At 44.8% G+C, this 13,867-nt stretch overlaps 1 protein-coding gene and 1 pseudogene across 2 annotated transcripts in view; one reads left to right on the top strand and one right to left on the bottom strand.

Annotated features, from left to right (window-relative positions):
* MAML3 (mastermind like transcriptional coactivator 3) overlaps positions 1-13,867 on the bottom strand; it is a 440,736-nt gene that overhangs the window by 212,314 nt on the left and 214,555 nt on the right. The window lies entirely within an intron of this gene.
* Positions 3,111-3,783, top strand: LOC116753874 (annotated as a pseudogene).

Genomic DNA, 13,867 nt, shown 5'->3' with positions numbered 1-13,867 from the left:
TAAAGGGATTTGCAAAAATTAGGTTGTTCCTTCAACACACGCTCACTGAGCATCATTTATGCACCAGGCGCCACACGAGAAGCTGGGGATACAAAGATGAATAGGACATGAGCGGTCTGGAAGAGCTGACGGCAGAGGGAGAGAGTCACGATTATTACTCATGATAATGTGTCCAGGCTTCCCATGCCCTCTTCCTACCTCTAGCTCCAGGAACCTTGATTTTAATTCACAAAGAACCATACTGTGGAGAGAGGGGAGAAAAGAAAAAGAAAATAACCACAGTAATGCCTGTAAAGGTGGCAGGTCTCTCTAGAAATATAGCTACTCCGTGAGCTTAGACCTCCTTTAAACGAAGGGTGAGGAAAGAACACAGCAAAACGCCTACGCAAACTGTACCAGGCCCGACCACGACAGACACCTAGGGCTAGACGAGAGGAATTCAAAACGAATTGGGAAAGAAAATCATATACTGTGTAAAAATCAGTTAAAAAGGAAAACGAAACAACCCGGAATACAGTGAAAAACATCTTTCTCTCCTTGTCCTTTGCAGAATTGCCCCAGAGTCACGTCCGAAGAAAGACATTACCTTCGGCTCCCCTGGAAACGTGAGGTTTCACAAAGTAATCCAAGTTTGGAATTGATAACCCAATTTCTACATATTTTGGTTTTAACTCAGATGAAACAACTCAAATATCCAAACTCAGGTTTTCCTGATGTGATTTTATGCCCGCTTAGAATCAGAGGCTATGGAGAAAAATATATACGCAATAAATCTAAAATCATTCAATTACCTTAAGTCAATTGGGAGGCTTATATTTACTGAGAATAGGCATTTGACTCCCACAGTACAAAGACAAGCAAATGGCTCCCATGTTGCAAAATCATTCTAAGTAGTTTATTACTCTGTGCCCGGTTGTTCAAGGGGCAAGGAGAAAGGCTTGGGAGCTTGATCAGGAAAATACTACATCTGTCAGCTGGCAGCAACAGCACGCCGACACAGCCTCTTGAACTGACTGCCGAATGAGCATCAGCTCACAGGAAGGGAAGAATTCAGCCCCTCTTGGGAAACAGATCCATGCTGCAAAATGAGTCAAGTTAATTTCCTTCAGTTAATTAAGCCGGTTTCCTTATTAGCAAAGGGAGGTGACCAAGTCTAGTTCACATCTAATGACTCACAGAATGATGAGGTTAGCTAGCCCCATCTCTATATTTAAACTTGACTTTTAGATAGAGTCTCAGAGAACTTCCATAAGCAGTACTAGCCCTACCCAGTATTTAGTTCTGCTTTTACTACTGTGGAACCAAGGATTCGCTCAGAAATGTCCACGTGAACTACCACGGAGGTCTGCTAACTGCGAAAATTCACATACTGCTTCATCTCAGAGACGTGTATGTGTGTGTGTGTGTGCACACCCAAGGCACCACGACATCCGGTATCCTTGAGAGGCTGGGGACTAAGTAGTATTGGGGAGTCCTCTAAACGCCCCTGGGACATGGCACCTCACATGGAGGATGGGTTTATGGTGAACACTTCCTCTTTACCTTAAGCAAAATTTTGATGGTGATGAGGGGTGGGTACGGGGACAAGAATTCCTCTGGAATGGCTCAGGGATCCAGGTCCAAACCAGGGCAAGTCTGATGGTACTGCTGAACCAAATCTACTGTTACCCAGACGGGTCCCAACAATTTAAGCCCTCCTCCAAGTTACCAGCAAGTAGCAAACATTCATCGTGTATCCATTCTATGCCAGCCAGATCCCAAATCTTTTCTCTCAATTCCCACATCGACCCTGCAAGGTAATAAACATCATTTATACAAATGAGGACACTAGGGCTCCGGAAGATGAAACAGACTGCCCAGGGTCACACAGCTCATGTGAGGGAGTTGAGACTTGAATTCAAAAGCCTATGCTTTCCGTTAGTTCCATGCCTCTCCGCTTGTGAATGGAATGTGTTTCTTATTTCCAAACTATTCTGAAATGAGTGTGGCTCTCAAATGAAATAGGGAAGGAGGGGAGGCATCTTCAGAACTGCTCTTTCTATGCAGTGGGCGGCTGGCACATAAGGAAGTACTATCTGAAAGGGGATCTCCCGTAAGGGCTGCAGTTCTTTCAGATGTTCTCAGAACAGTTCTGCGGCTGTCTGGGTTGCTCAGGTAGAGATACATACTGCCCACTAACCCAACCCCAGTCTGATCCTAAAGAGCATGGCATGCCGCCCACGTAGGCCACGGGAATGGCCAATCACATTGACGACCGCCCTCCAGGGACATCTCTACAAAGGCAACAACACAAGGACGAATTTCCCAGGAAACCAAACTTGCTCATCCACCGTGGTTCACCTCTGGAGCTGTAAAAACTCACATTATACTGGCACTGCCTTCACCTGGATCTCTGTAATTCTCTTCATGTTTCTTTATTAATATCCTTCACTTCAATTTCACTTTCCTCATTAGCCCTCATAGGGCTAATATTCTGTAGTTCAGAAGACGACTGTATACACTAAATGAGGTAACATAAGCAACGTATCCAACAATGCCACGTGAAGACTTCCAGTAACTCTCCCCTTCCATTAATGGTTCCGTAGTGACCTGTAGGGATTTCCAGGTGGGTGTTCCTCATCCCCCTCTTCAATATTGTTATCAAGTGTAAAGACAATGCAAATACACAGTTTTAGATGATGGATCCAGGGTTCCACAACATGAATACTGATGATTTTTTTTTTTTTTTTTGCGGTATGCGGGCCTCTCACTGTTGTGGCCCCTCCCGTCGCGGAGCACAGGCTCTGGACGCGCAGGCTCAGCAGCCATGGCTCACGGGCCCAGCCACTCCGCGGCATGTGGGATCTTCCCGGACCGGGGCACGAACCCGCGTCCCCTGCATCGGCAGGCGGACTCTCAACCACTGCGCCACCAGGGAAGCCCAATACTGCTGATTTTTAAACTTGAGGTCTACATAAAAATGGATTTTAGGATCTCTAAGAATCCCCAAGAATTGTAGGCAGAATTTTGTGGTTATATGCCCCTTTTTTAGGAGAGAGGATGTAAAGCTTTCATCAGATTCTCAATGTGGTTCGTGATCCTCCAAAAGTGTAACAACAGGCTGGCGTGGGCCGCCATGTTGCAGCAGGACAGTAATGATGACATTGAAGATGTTTCACTGTTTGATGCAGAAGAGGAGACAACTAGTAGACCAGAAAAATCCAAAATCAGACACCCAGTGGCATCATTTTTCCATTTATTCTTTCGAGTCAGTGCAATTATAGTCTGTCTTCCCTGTGGGTTGTTCAGCAGCAGCTTTATTGCCTGTATGGTGACAATTATCTTGTTGTTGTCATGTGACTTCTGGGCAGTCAAGAATGTCGCAGGTAGACTAATGGTTGGCCTGTGCTGGTGAAATCATACTGATGAAGATGGAGAAAGCCATTGGGTGTTTGAGTCCAGGCAGGCCTCTCCTCAAGACAGTGAAACTGTTTCAGAGGCTGAATCAAGAATCTCCTGGTTAGGACTCATTGCCTGTCCGGTGCTGTGGGTAGTATTTGCCTTTAGTGCCCTCTTCTCCTTCAGAGTGAAGTGGCTGGCGGTGGTTATCATGGGTGTGGTGCTGCAGGGGGCCATCCTGTATGGCTACATCAGGTGCAAAGTGGGCAGCAGGAAGAATTCAACCAGCATGGCTACATCGTACCTTGGAAAGCAGTTTTTAAGACAAACCACTGGAGACGATCAGATCTCCTGAAGAGAGTGAGGGAGCCTGTGTGTTCTTTCCATTGCGAACAACTGAAGGGGGTCTTGACTCTGAACCTTTAGAACTCAGTACCTATTGCAAAGAGGAGTGTTGGGTTTGTTTTTCCATTTTAAAGTTTACTTTAAAAAAAAAAGGAAAAGTAGTTTTCATATTAAGTTTTTACTTTCTAGCATATGGGGCTTGAAGGTGTGGTGTAGCTAGAAACATTGTTAACATTTGGTTCATGGTGTACATATGTGTATGCACATAGTCGTGTAAGATCCATGTGTTAAATTAACACAAGTGTTTGTGTTCATGCCCATATGGAATGGAGACCTTTGCATTTTGATCCACAGAACAAGAAGGATGTCCCTAGTCTATCTCAAAACTCTCTGTGTTTACATACTATTTCTGTAGATTATTTTATTTGCTTCCATGGTAAGAGTGAGCACTTTGGCTTATATAGAGAGTTAGAAATGATTGTTAATTTTACACTTAATATATACTTCGTGATGAAACTTCTTATCCTAGGCATTTACAGGCAGGTAAAAACCAAATTTGGGCTATTGGTGTTAACTAGTTTCTAAAATTTTGTTTATTTTTATTTGTAATGAGTCACGTACTTAAGGCCCAGTTAATATAAAAGGAATTTTCATAGTTTATGTTCATGGGATACGTAGGCATTGCTGCTGTTCTATTTATTTTTGGGGAAAGATAGCCAGATTTTACTTTGGAACCTTCCAGAGGCTCTTCAGTGGTCCTTGGCCTAATGAAGTCTATCTTTTACCACTAAAAGAGTATTATTCTTATGTCATAGTGAGAATAATCGTTTCAATACTTGGCATTGTAAATGCCTAAAAGACGTTTTATTTTACGGATGTATTTTTTTTCTTGCTATAATGGGGATATTGTAAATCATGTATTTGTATTAATGGTATTTCTTAAAACAATATCTGTAACAATCCGCAAACTATTGTAGGCATCTGTGAATTCTGTTGCAGGTACTGTAAACTTTGTTTTAATCAGCAGATTGATTATTTCGTGATTGTATTTATACACCGTTAAAAAATTTTTGAAGATGTTTTGTTTAATTGAATGTATCTTATTGGCATGATAGCTTTAAAGGTGCATAACTTTATATTTGTATAAATCTCTACCGCTTACAAAGCAAAAAAAAAAAGTGTAACAACAGTTCTCCTACTGGTTAGCAGTAACAGATCAGGTTGGGTGGAACCTGTTTTATAAACAGCCCTGATTTCCTCCAAGTTCAAAGCCATGTGTTTTTTTTGTTTTTTTTTTTTTCTTTTTTTTTTTTTTCTTTTTTTTTTTTGCAGGCCTCTCACTGTTGTGGCCTCTCCCGTTGCGGAGCACAGGCTCCAGACGCGCAGGCCCAGCGACCATGGCTCACGGGCCCAGGCGCTCCGCGGCACGTGGGATCTTCCCGGACCGGGGCACGAACCCGTGTCCCCTGCATCGGCAGGCGGACTCCCAACCACTGTGCCACCAGGGAAGCCCAAAGCCATGTGTTTTTGTAATTCCAGGTTACAGTAATGAATGTACATTCTCCAGATCCAGGGGGACTGTGTATGTTCTACACTCATGGCAGCTGGAAGGCTGGGCTTGGTTCTGTGTCTTCATTCTCATCAGGCAGCAGGAGGGTATAACCAGGGTACAGAAGACCCCAGAAACCATATCACGTGAGAAACAGATGAAGAAGCCAAGTATATTTTGCTGGAGAAAGAGAAGAACTGGGGAGTAGGAATGCCAGAGCTCATCTTTAAATAGCTGACCATTGCTATGTAGGAAATGGATTAGATTTAATCTAATGTAGCTCCAGAATATGGAACTAAGATCAAGGGTTGGAAATTATGGGGAGAAATTTTCCAGCCTCTCTATAAGGAGGAACTTTTGAAAATAGAAAGGGCTTCACTGTGAGGCTATCGAGCTTCCTGTCCCTTGAGTTTTCATACCAAGTTGCATGTTCACCTGCCGGGGATTTGTAAAAGGGATTCTTTATTGGGTGGAAGGTAGGGGAAAATGACCTCTACGATTCCTTCGAATTCCATGATCTGTCTATTAAGATTTTATATCTCTTATTAAAAGTTATAGTCAAAGACACATACACACGTTCCTACCCTTACTTCATGTAATAGATCCTTGTGGTGAATCATTTCACAAAGGGGATAATTACTTCTTTAAAACTTCTGATTTCTATGTATTCTGTCGCCTTAAAATGGAGCAGACCTATGCCTGGGTGCAGCGTCTGTGTTTTCAGCACAGCCTCCGCCCATCTACCTCCTTGTCTGAGTCTCCCCCGCCCCAACAGCCTTCACCCCACCCTCGCCTCTCCCCGGCCTCTTGCGCTCTCCACCTAACCGGTTAACCTGGCTTCTTATCCTACGGTCTCTCCAATCTGTTCTCCACGAGCAACCGGAGGAATCGCTTAAAACCATTCATCAGAGCAGGTCTTGCTGCCTAAGGTCCTTCTACAGATTCCCATTCTCTTAAAGTCACCCTCATGGCCTGGAATCGCTGGATGACATGGTGTCTCCAAGCCCATGTCAGGCCAGGCTCCCTCCTCCACCGCGCTCTGGCCACCCGGGCCTCTCCTCCTGCCTCTGCACCTGCTTCCCCTCTGCCTTGAACCTGCCCCTCCTACCTCCTGGTCATCCTTCAGGTTTCAGCGCAAGTATCAACTTCCTGGCCATGCTGTCTCAGTTAGCCTCACCCCACCTAGGCTCGAGCACATCGCTGTTTTATTTCCTTCACGCCCCTTATCACAATTTATAACCATTATGCTTCTTAGTTTTGACTTGGTATTCTTCCCCCATCCAAGTGTAGCTCGCTGGTGATAAGACCTAGTCCACGTTGTTGACTGATGTGTCTGTGCCCAGTGTCTAGCACAGGGACTGGCCCATGGCTGAGGTCAGTAGGTATTTCCCGAATGAAAGAATGAATGAGCGAGCGAGTGAGTGCATGAACAAGTCTGTCCAGTACAGATGGTCAGCTCTGCGGCTGTGCGTGACCTTGTTCTCCTCTTAGGCTGAAATGAATACACTTCCTTGCTACCCGTCGTCCTCTTATCTAGGACAGGGCTGTGTAAACAGCAGGCCCTCTAGAGGATTTTCCATGGGCCCCCAAGAAGCTCACTAATATAAAGCTAAAGATTAGAGAAAAACAACCTTTGTTACTGAAGAAAGACATTACCCATGCCTCGGAGTGTCCACTGTGGGGTAAAATCCTAGAGAGGACTAGCCCAAGTCCCTAAACCTGGGACAGCGTATCTCTTCTTCCTCCTAGGGCTCTCAGAAAAAAAGTATTCTGGCTGAGAGGAACAAGAGATGCTGGAATGGGTTACTGAGGAGGTGGTAGAATCTCCTTTTCTGGAGATCTTTAAAAATAGAACAGCCATCTGGGATGATTTAGATATGGTCTCCATTGAGGAAGGGGGATGAAAAGGGAAGGAAACATCTCTTTAGGTTTCATCTCATCCTTGATTTTCTGATATTTCACTTTAAGTTTTGATTCATGGCAGAAGCCTGAAAGGAGCTAGGAATTCACTTTTTCTTTTTAACGGAAACTGAAGTCCCATTTTACTCTGAACTGTAATTCTGCTACATGACGCTCCTTCTCGCCTCAAATGGGCAATTTGGATGTCATAATTTTTTGGTTAGGTAGAAAGTTTGGATGAAACTTAACTTCCATTCTCTTTCCTAGAAAGGAAAGCAGAAGAATTGAAGATGGAAAAGTTTAGATGCTGGGAAATGACAGGGTGAAGAACACAAATCCGTGAGGGTCCTGCTCAGGCCACTGAAAAGGATCGAGGGAAGGAGCAGCTCAGGAAAAACAGGCAAATTTTAAAAAGTGTTTAATGCTTATTCTACCTTTTTTAAAATTTATTTTTTCATGGAAAGGCATTTTATTTTAAATATAGCCATGTGTACATGTCAATCCCAAACTCCCAGACTATCCCTCCCCCCTCCCCCCCAAAGGTAACCATAAGTTCATTCTCTAAGTTTGTGAGTCTAAAACAGGCAAGATCTTGTGGGATGTCATACAACCCACAATAGGGACCTGCCGTGGTTACATACAGAAGTTAAGTCTAGAAGTAGTCTACTGTTTGTAACAATTCTTCATTTTTTGTCCTGCTTTATTTTTTAATGGAATCAAGATTGGGAAAGTCAACATGTAAACAGCATAAGGCATATTTTTTCTTATATATGGCTATGAAAGTATAGCAATTGAACTATTTCCTAGCTCTGTTCTTATGACTCTTGCTTGATTTGTCAAAGCTGCATAGTCGAAAGAACAGTAGATTTTAATACACAGAGCCTGAACTTGACTATTTTTACTATAGAGGCCACACTGTAAAAAGCCTTGTTTAATGTTCCTCAGAAGCATTTGGAGCCGTAACTGTATTTCTAACCTAAGTAAACCTGGTTGTGATGATCAAATACATTTATCTTTAGATGTTCATTACAGGCACCGTTGTACATAACAAGCTACTGGCTAACAGGACTCTAGTTTTGTTTTTTCTTTTTTCCAAAAGGAATACAAATGGCTTTCAGTGATGAAATTAACTCTTTTGCCTTTCTGTAAATTAATGGATAATCCATATTTTTACGGAATATTGTGTTAAGTCAGAACGAAGTGTGACCATAAAGGTCTTCACAAACCATACTTGAAAGACGGCCCTGTCACTTCATAGGACATCCATCAAGGCTACGTCCTCCTTCATCTGCCCACTGCTTCCAGAACGTGGGCTGAATGTCCATGGGCGACGTCCCTGTGGACCTCTGGGTGTGTCAGTGTCCACTTATGCTAGAAACAGAACCCGAATGCTGGACATTCACAGAAAGAAAATTCTAAGGGAGAAATAAGAACAAAACAAACAAAACGAAAAGGCAGAAATGGGATATTCTCAAAGGGCTGGAACATGAATTACCTTAAGGGGCCTTCATGATACAAAATCCACACACCATTGTGTTTTGGTCCATTCTGTTGTGTAACTCTTTGCTAGAGTGGCTACCACCCACCTTTTGCTTCTGGATAGAGGACACGTAAGGGTTCAGGGCAGAGAGAAACACCTGATCCTTTAAGAGAGCAGGATTAAGTGTCTGCAGGAAAGTTGTAGTTTCTACAGAACATGGCTCCAACTTTTCCTCCCATGAGGCCGCTGTCTCAGTGCTGGAGCCCCTGGGGTTACTGCCGGGGGTGAGTGAGGCGCAGGGTCCAGCTCCGGCCAGAGCTACAGAGCTATGGCACACGGGGATTTAATTCCTGGGGTGAAGCCTAGGAGGGTTTGGGCCCTGCCAGGTCGGATCTGAAGAAAGCAAAACCTCCTCTTCCCGCAGCCCCCCCCACGCACACACAGAACCTTCTATCTGCTTTATCACCTTCCCTTTGCTCCACCCATACTAATAGGGCAGGTGGCAGCAGCTGAGAATACAGCCTCCCACATCCCACAGGCTGAATCCCCCTGCCCTCTTTTCTTCTCGTTAGTCCTCATTTGTCTCCTCTCTGCCTTATGCTGGCTTGGTTGGTCCCGGGGAGCCCTGGGCAAACTCAGGGGACAAGTGCCACACTCTCTGGGATGCCTGGGTCTGAATCTGGAGCATGTCTATCTACCACTGCACACACCCAGGCTCCAGGATGGCTCATGCTTGAGACCCACTGTCTCCCTTTCCTGGCTTCCGGTCAACGCTCCTCCCTCTGCATCACTTGCCGGCACCTTGGAAAGCTGGTCACTTCGTTATTTACAAACTCTACAGTTTTCCGTCTCAGTTCACTGTACTGCATTGGTCCCTATAGCTCCTTAGGGATTTGCTCGCAGCCTTCCCTCACAAATTCAACACCACCACTCCCTCGGTGCAAAGCAAGTGTGTGGAGCTTGCTGGGGCTTGCATAAAAAAGCGGGGGGGTGGTCAGTGCTGCTTTCCCACAGCTCTTCCTCTGGCACCGCAAATGTTAACGCCTGTCGGCGGGGAGATTGCAGTCCTAACATAATGAGGTATTAATGAGCTTTGCACATGTCCCCAGCCACATTTCCCTCCCCCCCATCGACCCCGCACCCCCCTCTTCCGCAGAGAATCTGCTCCTTTTCTGACACTGCAATTCCTCCGCCTCCCCTCCCCGCCTGCCCTCTCCCGCTCCAGCGGCCCGGCTGCCCTGCGCACCTCAAGCTGCCAGCACTACAGAGCACCAAATGGGCTGGCACCGCCTTGTTTCCTGGCCTAATGGATGCTTGTTTAAACACTGGGGCTGTTTGCATTGCTGCGGCTCACTGCATGTTAAACACAGTCCTCTGAAACCCTATGCCAATCCAATAAAGGTATCAGCAGTTCAGTGCGGGGAGGCAATTACTAGATGGTCCCAAGTGTGCCTTCGAAGCTCTAGGAAGGAAAATTTGATCGAACAACTAAAAGGAAAATCTGATTCGGCTCAGCATCACGTGGAGGACACAAGGCTTAACTGCAGCCAGGTCTTTGGAGGGCAGAGGGAAATCAATGAGGGGCCGGAGGAGCACGTACGCAACGTTAAAGGGCCGTGAGCCAGCCTGTTAGGAACCCCGGCTCCTGCCTCCGCCGAGAGACACCTGCCTGTCCTCCCACTTGGGTTCCCTTTATCTTCCTTTCTTCTTTTTCTATTCCACGGGGTATACTTATTTACTTTTTAATGAGAAACTGCCATCCTTCTTAACACCCTCCACCTCTCACTCACCTTTAATTCCTTAAGCACTCATATTAAGAAAAAAAAAAAAAGGCTTTTCTTGTGTAAGAGCATTACCATATCAAAGGCAATAGAGAGCACGAGCGCAAAAATGTTAGAGGGGTAATACAGCAGCAGAGAGAAGGCAGGCCTGCTTCAGAGACGACGTGGGTCCCTAACCTCAGGCTAGCGATCCCAGTCGATAAGGCAATGGATTGGTTTTCTGCCTCGGCTAAGTCGGAAAGGTCAGGGGAATCAGACACAAGATTTAAATTTATTTCTCACTCAAGAAGCTAAAGTTTTGGGAAACCCTCTATGTTTAAGTTCTGGGCTTCGGTTTCTTTTACTTTTCTCTGTTTTTCACTTTAAAATCTGCCCCGCAATGGCCCTTGTTTCCCGAGGTAGCGGGAGAAGGCAGCGGTGGATGCCTGGCAACGCTAAGAAACGCTACACACGGCGCTCACCGGGGCGCCGTCCATTTGCCAGGAGTTTTGCCAAATCCCTGTCTCTTCCCCGAGGTTCCTGGCACAAGGGATACAGCCAAGATGGAGCAGAGCTGCTGTCAGCGTCAGACTGCAGTAGCCCCCGATCCAGTGGGCGTAAGGATAAAGCTCTCCCTTCAAGGCGGATGGCGCTGGAGTGCGAAGGCGGTCTGCGGCCCGTGTGAGCTCTGCCCGCGATAGGGTTCCAGAAAGGTAATTAACACGCTGAAAAGTAGTCAATCTGCAAGCATGCTTGTGGAGCCTCCAGACCAGCATACACTGAGTCCTCGGAACAACAGAGGACCTGGCCTTGCACCCCTGACTTGCCTTTTTGTTACTCGCTGCACCTCCTGTAGAAAAAACTCCGGCTCCCACACCCCAGGCACCAGGTGGTGGGGAAGCGGGCAGTGAAGCTCCACCGGGCCAGCAGCGTGGCTGCACGGCCCCGCCTGCAGGGAGGCACGCACTCCTGTACCTCCGCCTGTCTGGGAACAGTCATGGCAACTCACGAGGACAGTAGCTTTCAGGGTCCATAACTGCTGACGTCAGGTCAAGTACTACTGTTTACATAAGCAAGGAATGGTGTATTTGGTTCATTTGTGTTCTCCGTGGTTTCCTGACTTAACATTCACGGAATTGCCTCATCATCTCAGGCCTGGAAATACCGGTGAGTGCACTATGGTAAAACCCTTCTGAAAATTATAGTAAGTGCCTTGCTTATCCTGCACTTCGGGGAATGAAGTATTTCATTTAAGATACACACACGCACACTGAGGCTACATCTTTTAAGTGCCAAAATAATTTTTAAAGATTTGAAACATTTATGATGAAAAGCTTTCTAAAACTATTTAGATGCTTCCCTAGTTTATTAAAACGTAGGTAATTTTTTGGAAACTCATAGGGTCCTAAGTTACTGACCCTGTTGTTGGTTATAGGTCAGCTGCTTAGTTACTTTGGCATGGTAGTTGATTACTACCTCCCTTTATTAGGAAAGAAGAGCCCTGCAAAAGATGATAGACCAATATATTTAGGAGACTCACTTATAACCCTGTCTTGAGACACCACCTTGCTATATTTCCAGAATCTAATGTCTCTAGGAATGCTAGATCTGTTTCTCAACAAGACACGAACTCTCTCCCATCCCCACTCAGCAGAAACATTACATTTTAATTTATTTTTTCTTCTTAGTGTTTGAATATCACCATGGAATCAAAAAAATGTGATACTGACCCCAGACGACTTCAACTTACTCTCTTTATCTCTCCCCAGACACAGAAACTCACAAAATCTCTGGGCTCCCATAATGTCACTCTCATCCAGAGATAGCAGCGGAATTGTACTAAAATCTCAGAAAGAAATTCTACTGCAAAGATGGAGAAGTAGGGTAAAAGAGAACATGCTGTTAATAGCAAGTCTGAGATGATCGAAGTAGAGGCAAACAGTCACAGGTGGACAGAGATATTCCTCTTCTTTTGATTACTTCTTTGTGTGCACATGAAGAGGCTATTCTAACTTAAAATATATAAAGATCCATCTCTGAGATCTCTACTTTTATGTTATTTACATAAAAATGTTTTCACTTTTTTTCTAATTTGTAACACATAAAATTTTCTCTCCATGTAAGCATCTTGAATTCTGTTATCCTGAACCAAGAAATGGCATTCCTTCTCACCACCATGAAATAAAAATCATACCCTATTGTAAAATGTTTAGATGACTATGAAAATCACTGAAGTCAGTTATCGCAAAGTATACTTTCATCATCTGGCAGGTTTCACTCCCAAATACTACTTCTCTCAAAGAGGTGTGGCTTTCACGCTTTGGTATCCTACTTGGATACAGATGTGAAAATCTCTCTTACCCTCAGGAAATGAGCATCTTATTCATCTCATTTCAGTATCCATTTAGATCATCACTTTCTGATGACCAAAAATTGCTGGAATGCTTTGTTAATAAGCACTAAACCTGGGATTCCTAAACCTGAATTACTGATGATGGAGAAACCCAGATTAGCAACTGGAAGAACTCTGGTTTGGTGACCTTTCATCACCCTTTTTCCTTCAGGGTTTAGTCACACAATCAGCAAAACACGATTTCAGCTTCTGTTAGAAGGATCAGACTTTAGAGCAAAAAATGTCTTTAAGGTTAGAGTAAAAGCATAAATTAAATTTGGGCCCCTAAGCAAACGTTTAAAGAGGTCCCTCTTTCATTAGGCATCACAGAAATGACCTCAATCTGCATTGTGCAAAGGGGTGGGAGAGTGGACTTTGGGGAACCCTCACTGGAGCAGTTGCTCCTACTGTTAAGATAAAGTGGACAAGAAACAAGGCATTGTCCCTAAACTATGAGTATAAAAATAAGTATGAATGAAGTATAAGAACTGGGGCCAGTGCTGTCACCTTCATCCTCAGCATGCAGAATACAGACCATTGATGACCCTTGGAAATGGTACCTGTCTGGTGACGAACAAGTTCACAAAGGGTTTATTATAGTCTCTCTATTTTTCTGTATGATTGAACATTTCCAAAATAAAACGTTTTGAAAAAAAGTATGTCGACTGGTTCACTGGAAAAGGAGAAGGCACAGAGGGCAAAGGAGGTGAATATTGTACCAGTCCAGTCATCGTAGGACTGGCGCCATCTTGAGCACTCCACCAAGTCCCGATGCAAGAAGACACAGGAGGATGGAGAAAAGCACAGGAACAAAGACGGCAGCCTCTGCTCTTGCTAAAGAACTTCCCAGGGCGATGGGAAGGTCCAGGCAAAGGAGAAAATGCTGCTGTTTGCATCACGTTGTCAGAAGAGATTTCAGACAGAGCCCCGGTCAGCTGGGAAACCCAAACATCCACATACAGGGATGGCATATGTTCTGTAGTTTCTGACCAGAAGGAAAGAGCTTTTGTGCACAGGCTGTTAGACCCATATATCTAGAAACAAGTGGAAACAAGAGATGTAAG

The sequence above is a fragment of the Phocoena sinus genome, chromosome 5 (assembly GCF_008692025.1).
Source record: "Phocoena sinus isolate mPhoSin1 chromosome 5, mPhoSin1.pri, whole genome shotgun sequence".
NCBI lineage: Eukaryota > Metazoa > Chordata > Mammalia > Artiodactyla > Phocoenidae > Phocoena > Phocoena sinus.
Note: the sequence above shows the minus strand (reverse complement) of the source record. Positions and strands in the feature narration are given on the sequence as shown.